Consider the following 8,656-nt stretch of genomic DNA (forward strand, 5'->3'; position numbering starts at 1 on the left):
ATTTATTGGATGACCAGAACGAGGCCACATGTTTTCATATACTATTGGCTCCAACCTTGTCAATCTAAAGCCTCAACTCCCGCCTTCCTGGCAGTTCCCCTTCTTTATTGGTAGACGATGGTCCTACGTCTACCTATCAGAACATCCTCTCTCGCGCTGCAGTGCATCCTCCACTGGCTGTTTCAAATGATTGATTTGTCTTTTCATTGGCCGACTCAGTCGAGGGCGCCAAGGGAATCACGCGATTGGTTGATAGAGGCTAGCGTCTTAGTAACCGCCGCAGTGCAGTGGGAGGCGCGCAGACGGGGGAGCGGGCGGGTGCGGGCTCGTGTGGGGGCGGGGGCTGTGCTTCAGGGTCCCAGAGGCTCCTCCAGGGATAGTGGCGGAGGCCGCGCCCCTCTTGGAGACTGTTTGTGTAGAGTCGCGTGGCCCTGGGCAACCGGGGGCGGGGGGGGGGGGAGACTGCCTCAGAGGAGGAGGCTGGCCCGACCCTGGAGGGGTGGCGGGGTGTTCTCCGCCTGGACTTAGTCTGAAGTGTTAGGGGTATTCCAGGGGGTCCGAGGCCCGGCAAGGACCGAAGGGCACGTCAGCTTTTCTGTCCTCCCGAAAGAGGCGTAAAGCTTCCTCTGGGACACTGTCCAGGTGGCAGGGGGGATAGTGGGCCCCAGCATTCCTGATACACCCAATGTTGGGGGACTCAAGCAGAGGGTATAAAATAGGACACACACACCCACCCACCCCCGGAGGCAAAAGGATTGGGCGCAGGGAGACTCCAACCTTGCACCCTCCAACCCGCCCTTCACCCCCTCCCCCTTATACCTTCACAGCACGAGATAAATACAGGTGACAGCAGAAGTAGCTTTTTAAAAGGGTAAAGTTAGCTAGGGGAGAAAATTCCTGAAGGGGTGAATCAGGGAGCATGGTTCCCCCAACTCCCCCCACACACCGCCCCTACTCCCAGCACACATATAATGCAGGTGTTTGGAATAAGCTTTGCTGTAACCGACTATGCTGTAGTTGCCTAGCCTCTGCAGAAAGCTATTTTTAACTACCTCTCTGTAAGAGGTACAAATTGCAACTCCCACCTACCCCGCCAATGTCACTGAGTTTAAGAAACTTTTGTTTAGAGCTCAGCACCTTTTGAGCAGCCAAACTCGCTGATGCAACCTTAAAATTCCACTGTATACTCTATACACGACACTTATCTAGAGACTGAGAGAAATCCAAAGTTAAGTAAGATAGACCCTCGAGGAGTTTGTATGTAGTAAGGAAGATGAACAACCATTACACAAAATAGAATGAGTATGAAAGGGAAGTACAACAACACGATGGAAATTCAAAGGAGTCAAAGAGTCTGTCCCTCACTCCATCCTTTATAGCAATGGATTTGTAACTTGGCCTGATGAATCCAGGAGTCTACATTACTGATGGATTATTGCTCCAGTCTTTGCTTTATCAATACACTCATCATTTCCATTGCTCACCAACTGAGGAAAACCCTGTAATCTGTGCTGCTTGAGGGGATTATTCTGCCTGTTTTGCAGGAAGGGAAATGGAGAAACTGGTTGGTTAGCTTACTTGCAAATCACACCAAAGTTCCAGTCTAGACTTGGAACTACTGTCTTTGGGATTTCAATCTGGGCTGCTCATGGTGGCCAGAAAGCTTTTCTTTTCTCATGTCTGTGTATACTATGCAGCCCGTTGGCCTGGTTCCTGTTACCTTGGTACCTTCAGGCTTCTGTGCAGTACACAAAGCTGGGTGGGTGGAGAGGAGAAGCAGAGGGAAGAAGGATCAAGAAAAACTATTAGACAACTGCACATTCCTGCTGTTGTCGGTTGGAAGATTGGCTTGTTCCCTGCATTTTCCCTTTCACCTCCATCTCCTGTTTTAGGAGCAAGTAATTCCTTAGATAAATGTTTCTGTTTCTGTTTCTCTTTGCCTAGAGGGAATGCAACTGCCTGAAACACAAATGAAATATGTGTACCTACCATGGACAAAGGGCTATGTTGTTATATCTTTGAAGAGTATTATTCTGGAATGGTTGACAGGAAATGTGATTAGTATTCCAGATTTGGCACCAACCTTGGGAATGGACTGCAGCTAGCTACATTAATTATTTATTTGGACAATATTTGTCCTCTGGAGAGTGACTCAGCATATAGGCTCTAAATAATTCACATTCAGGTGATGGGAATTCATTCACACACACAGACACACAAACACACTGCTGTAGGCAAAAGCAAGGAGAGAAGGCAGAACCTGTCTTGGAAATCGTCATTTCTGATATATTCTAATGCCAGACCAGTCTTGCTTCTTGGGGAAAAAAAAGGGAAGAAATTCTGCCCTTGTGCATGCTGGCTGTCAAGGTGAGACAGATGGGGGCCTGGTGAAGAGAAGAAAATGATGTGAGAAAGAACCCTTAGACTTTGTGCTTCATCAACCAGAACAAGACCCATAACTGTTTACAGAAATTCCAGGACTTTTTTTTTTTTTCACAAGTCTTGCACACAAGAACCTTGGCACGAGGACATAGGCCCCGGAAACAATCATTGCAGTATTATGCTCCCCGTGCAAAGGTATGCAGATCTTGGGAAGATCTGAAGGGAGCACAAGAGGATTCTCGACCCTCTTCCTCCATCTCCCTGGCCTCTGCCCTTCCTGCCTTTCCCCCTCCCCTGCCTCTCAGTCTTTGGAATAAATTGTGTGGTGCATTTTTTTAAAAAGTGTGGAGGTGGGGGGAAAGGGGAGGCAGTATGATATAGTGGGAAAAGCATTGGATTTGGGTATCAGAAGACTTGATTCAAATGATAGCTCTGCTATTTCCTGCCAGTGTGACCTTGGACAAGTCCATTAAACTCTATGGGCCTCAGTTTCATCATCTGTAAAATAAGGGGGAGTTTGGACTAAATGATCTAAGTATTTTCTAGTTCTAAAACCTATGGTCAATGGATAAAGGTTGAAAATGGGCGAATTTAAGTTTGATGTCAGTCAGGAAAAACTTCCTAAGATAAACCTTTAGGGTACTGTTATAGTGAGAATTCTTTTTAGGTATGGGTTGGACTAGCTGACCACTGCGGTTCTTTTTAATGGTCTCTCATGGACCGAAAAAAAAGCCTATTTTCTCTCATGGCTGGACTGGGGCAGGGGATATTCAACTTACAGGTATTCAGGAGCTGGCAGGTGCCCACTTAGCCTGTTGTGTCCTGTTGTTGAGCCAGTTCAGTCATGTCCAACTCTTAGTAACCCCATACGGGGTTTTCTTGGTAGAGATACTGGAGTGGTTTGCTATTTCCTTCTCCACTCCATTTTACAGATAAGGAATTGAGGCAAATAGAATAAAGTGACTTGCCCAGGATCACACATCTTTCAAATTCTTCCTTAAGATTGATTTATCACAGGGGTAACTAGGTGGTGAAGTGAATAGAGCACCTGCCCTGAAGTCAGGAGGACCTGAGTTCAAATCCTGACCTCAGACCAAACACTTGACACTTACTAGCTGTGTGACCCTGGGCAAATCACTTAACCCCGATTGCCTAAAAAAAAAAAGATTGATTTATCACTAGCCTCCCTTGTACTTGCACACTTGTGAAGACAAAACTGGAAATCTTAGTTTCTTCCCATAGGGACTGAGTACACTCCATCCTTTCCTTGATTTGACTGACACAAAAAGAATAAGTACTTCTAAGCTGGTGATAGTGAGAGCTTCCCCTTCCTTGCTCTACAGGTTCATCTAATCTCTGCTTGAAGACCTTCAAGAATTCAAAACCCACACCACCTCCTGAGGTAGCCCATTCCACTTGAGCTGTCCAAAATTATTAGGAAGTTTTTCCTGACATCAAACCTAAATTTGCCCATTTGCAACCTCTATCCACTCTCCACAGGTTTTAGAACTAGAAGATAGATCATTTAATAAATGTCTGAGGCCAGATTTAAAGTCAGGAAGATGAGTTTTCCCAATTCCAAGTCCAGTGGTCCATCCACTGTACCACCCAGCTGCCATATTGTATCCTAAGGTCAAAACTATTCAGCATTTGAGATACACAAATATCACCTGAAGCATTTGTCCTAGAAAAAGAAGTTAGTGCCTCAAAATAACTAGAGAAAATACATGAATTAGAAGTACGTGAAGCAAATGGCACAGGCGAGTTTCAAGCAACAAGTTTTTACTAAGTGCCATTTTACTGTCTGCCAAGGCATTGTGATAAGCACTGGGGTCACCTAGACAAAAGTGCTCCTATGGAGTTTGCATGGTAATGGGGAAGAGATGAACGTATATGCACAATGCATAGGAGGCAGACAATGGGAAAGCACAGGTGGCTAACAGAACAAGAATGCCTTCTGTAGAAGGTGGGGCTTGGCGCTGAGTCCTGAAGAAAACATGAGACCAAGAGGGAGAGCAGGCATGATGGTTAGGCAGGGAAAAGGCACAGAGGTGGGAGAATGCAGAATAAGAAATCACAAGTACATCTTCAAGACTTTGGAGGGGAGTGATATATAATGAAATTGGAGAGGGAGGAGAGGGCCAGCTTGTGCAGGATGTTAAATGCCAAATAGGAGTTTATATTTGTAACAGGTAACAGGAAGTCACTGGAGTTTATAAAGGTGTGGTGACATAATCAGCTGTGTGCTGCAGGAAAATCACTTTGGAGACAGTATGGATGATGAATTGGTATAGGGAGAGACTTGAGGCAGAAAGATCAAATAGTCCAGGGGAGAGGTGATGAGGGCTGCAAGGAGATATTTAATAGTGAAAAGTTGGGGAAAGAAAAGGTCATACAAGTGAGAGGAAGGAGGTCAGAGCAAGCTTAAATTTTAATAGGTCATTCAGAAGCAGCAATAGCAAATGCAGATCCACTGGGGAACACAGGGGCTGAAGACCAGACTGGGTATTCAGTTATCCTTTGAAATTCTTTCTTAAGATTGACTTATCACTAGCCTTCATTTGTGAAGATAAGACTAGACATCTTAGTTTCTTCCTGTAAGGACTGTGTACACTCCATCCTTTCCTTGATTTGGACTGACACAATTGGGGTAAGTACTTCTAACTTGGTGATAGTGAGAGAGTCCTTGCTCTACACCTCTGGCCTTGGGACAATTCACGAGCAATCTAATTTACTACATTAGAACTTTACTATGCTGAGGAGAACTGATGAGGGGAACGAGGCTCCTGAGGGAAATGCTTGGCTTCCTTTAACCTGAAATCCTAGAATTTAGAGCTGGAAGGGATTTTAAGGATCATCTGGCTCAATCTTTTTATTTTATAGGAAGGAAGAAGGGAAGGAGGGAAGGAAAGAGGGAAGGAATGGGGAATGAAGGCAGGGAGAAAGGAATAAAGAAAGGTAGGAAGGAGAGAAGAAGAAAGGCCAGAGGGAGGAAGAAAGAAAGGAAGGGAGCACTAAGTGCCTGCTATGTGCCAAGCACTGTGCTAAATACAATATTATCTCATCTAAATAACCCCAGAAGCTATCCTAACATTATCAAATCTGTTTTACAGTTGAGGAAACTGAGGGACACAAAGGTTAAATGACAAGATCACATGACTAATAAAGTGCCTGAGGCTGGATCTGAACTCAGATCTTTGTGACTTCCAGCTCCAGTGTTCTATCTATTGTATTCTACTTGACTGCTGCTTTATTTATATAGATGTATATAATATCAATTATATATTTATATAAATATACTATTTATAGATGAGGAAGCTAAGTGTCAGAGAGGTCAAATAATTCTCTCCCCCACCCCTTCCTACCAGTATTAAGTAGATAAACCAGAATTCACACCCCAAACTGACTTAAAATCTGTTGCATTTTGAGTAAACCATCCTGTATGGAGGAATCTAAGCTCTAGTAGAAGATTTTAAGGGTAGTCACCTATGTATTCCATCCTTCTGAAAAGTTATTTTTGGAAAGGTTTCAGTTCATCTCCTAAGACAAGAGACCTACCCAGGGTGATCTTAGGTTTTGGGTGGGGCAGGAACTTTTTATCAATTGCCCCAGTCAGGCCCTTTGGCTAGGACTCCTGGGAGCTGGGACTATGTTGCCTGAGGAGATATAAACAACCTATAAGACTTGAGAAATTAAAATCCAAAATGAAAAGGTCTGGATACCAATGATTTATTTAAATCCAGGTCCCACAAAAAGGGGGACCTTTTAAACAGCTCTTTCAGCAGCAGTAGGATTAAACCCAGTGTTAGGCTTCTGTCACTAAGGGTTTGGGTCTGGGCCTGCAGCATTCTCGTAACCATAGCAGTCAATTGTTTATTTGGTGCTATGGAAGCCACAATAGTAGCTCTGTTTACTAAATGGAAGGAGGTCCCAATGGGAGGGTGATTTACCTTCCTATCCCTGCAGGGAGGGTGGGAGGGGGATAGGGGCTGACAGACAAGGCCCTGCCACCACCTGGCCTCAAAAGACCTGGCCAATAAACCTGGGATGAAAGTTTTGCCTAGCTCCCAGGAAGGCAGAGGGGAACAAGGGACCCTTCAGTAATGTCACATCAATTGTTCTCTTATTTTCTTTTCCTACCATCTAAGCAAGAGCTTAAGCTCAAGCTTCCTTTTCTTAGCAGTCAGGAGGAAGTGATGCATTGAACAGAATTCTGTTTAGAAATCAGCTGCCTAGGTCACAGACAACAAATCAATTACTCTCAGTTTTGCTCCATTTTCCCCAGGGTGCTGGACTAGATCTCATCTCTTCTTCCCAGTGGGAAGTAAAAGAAGCGGCATGGGGCTCTCCACCCTCCCCATTGAACATATTTTCAGACTTTTTTGATATATTGATCAATTATGCTGATTTTTTTATCTTTAAAACATATTGTTATATGGCTGTTATATTGTTATATGTGTGGGGCATACTGGAGGAAATTGTAGGTGAGATAAAAAAGCAAAGACATCAATTAAAACTTTTTTTTTAGGCAATTTGGGGTTAAGTGACTTGCCCAGGGTCACACAGCTAGTAAGTGTCAAGTGTTTGGTCTGAGGCCAGGATTTGAACTCAGGTCCTCCTGACTCCAGGGCCCATGCTCTATCCACTGTGCCACCTAGCCGCCCCCAAAAGTTATTTTTTAAAAAGAAAAGTAATGTAGTGATGTAAAGCAAACTCAAAAAAGAAACTAGGGTCATTCAACCATGTATAAGGATTCCTACAGCTGCAAGTCACTTAGAAATCCATATATTAACATTATCTATGTTCTATTGTATTTTTAATTTATTTAGTTAAATATTTGCCCATTACATTTTAAAATGGTTCAGGACACTCTTGGGAGCAAAGATGGTTGTTTGACATCTCTGGTGTAAAGAACTGATTTTATTTTTGGCTCTGTTGACCCATGAAATTATCGATATTTACGAACATAAATATTATAAGAATCAAGTTTGTGATTTCTTATGATGTGAACATTACTAGTAGTATTAGATCATTATTAATTGTTATTGTTTAGTAGTGTCCAACTCTTTGTGACCCCATTTGGGGTATTCTTGGCAAAGATACTGGAGTAGTTTGCCATTTCCTTCTCCAGCTCATTTTAAAGGTAAGGAAACTGAGGCAAACAAAGTGAAGTGACTTGTCCAGGGTCACATAATAAGTGTTCGGGGGGGCATCTGAAATCAGGTCTTCTAGATTCCAGTCCTGGTGATCTATCTGTTTCACAGCCTAGCTGACCCAGATCATTACTAGCACCTGGTTCTATAGCCAGTTCTTAGCTCTGTTACCGGTCTCTTCCTCTCACAAGTAAACCTTAGCCAGATGACTAGACTTGCATTAAACAACCAGTGATATATAAAGCAGAAGCTACCTGTGCCCTGATGAGACAGGGTTTCTGGAGCACTGATACTAATGCCTCTTGGCCTAAGGAAGGCTGGCCTTTCTTTGCCTGGATCTTACCTCTCACAACAATAGAAAATGAAAGTTTCTTCCTCAAAAGTGCACCTATGCCCTACTCCCACATGGCAGTTGAGCAGTGCAGTGGATAGAATGTTGGGTCTAGAGTCAGGAAGACCTGAGTTCAAATCTGGCCTCTGACACTTATTAGCTATGTGACCCTGGGCAAGTCACTTAACCCTGTTTGCCTCAATTTCCCATCTATAAAATGAGCTGGAGAAGAAAATTGCAAACCAGTTTAGTATCTTTGCTAAGCAAACGGGAAATGTAGTCACAAACAGTGGGACATGACTGAACAACAACCACACACAGTTGTGCATTTGGGAAAGTTGACTGCTCTGAATGGGAGTCAGAATGAAGAGCTCTCAGGGCCTGCCAGTGAATAGGGCACCTCATTCCTTCTGCCAGCCTCACCCTCATTCACCCCAGCACTCCTTGTCTTTCAGCTCCAGCGGGCTGGATTCCCAGGGTTGAGCCCTCTGACACTCAGCGACACATTTTCAGCTGGGGACCCAAGGACCAATTTGGTAAGAAGCAGCTACAAGTCCTCAAGGCCTGGCCCTGGGCCCTCTGCTGTTCTCCCTCTTTGTAGTAACTGGGACCAAGATAGCTGAGCAAACACCTGTAGCTGCTGAGGCAGCTTCCGAAGAATCAGGGAATTTGCATGCCGTACTTGGCACAGAGCGGAAAGGCCTCTCAGGTCTACCAGGGCAACAGTTGTCCGCAGTACTCAGGGCCATATCTGAAGTATCTTCATACCAGGGCTCTGGTGCCCCTTCCA

This window comes from Vombatus ursinus, unplaced genomic scaffold, assembly GCF_900497805.2.
Source record: "Vombatus ursinus unplaced genomic scaffold, bare-nosed wombat genome assembly UNPS02000580.1, whole genome shotgun sequence".
NCBI classification, from domain to species: domain Eukaryota; kingdom Metazoa; phylum Chordata; class Mammalia; order Diprotodontia; family Vombatidae; genus Vombatus; species Vombatus ursinus.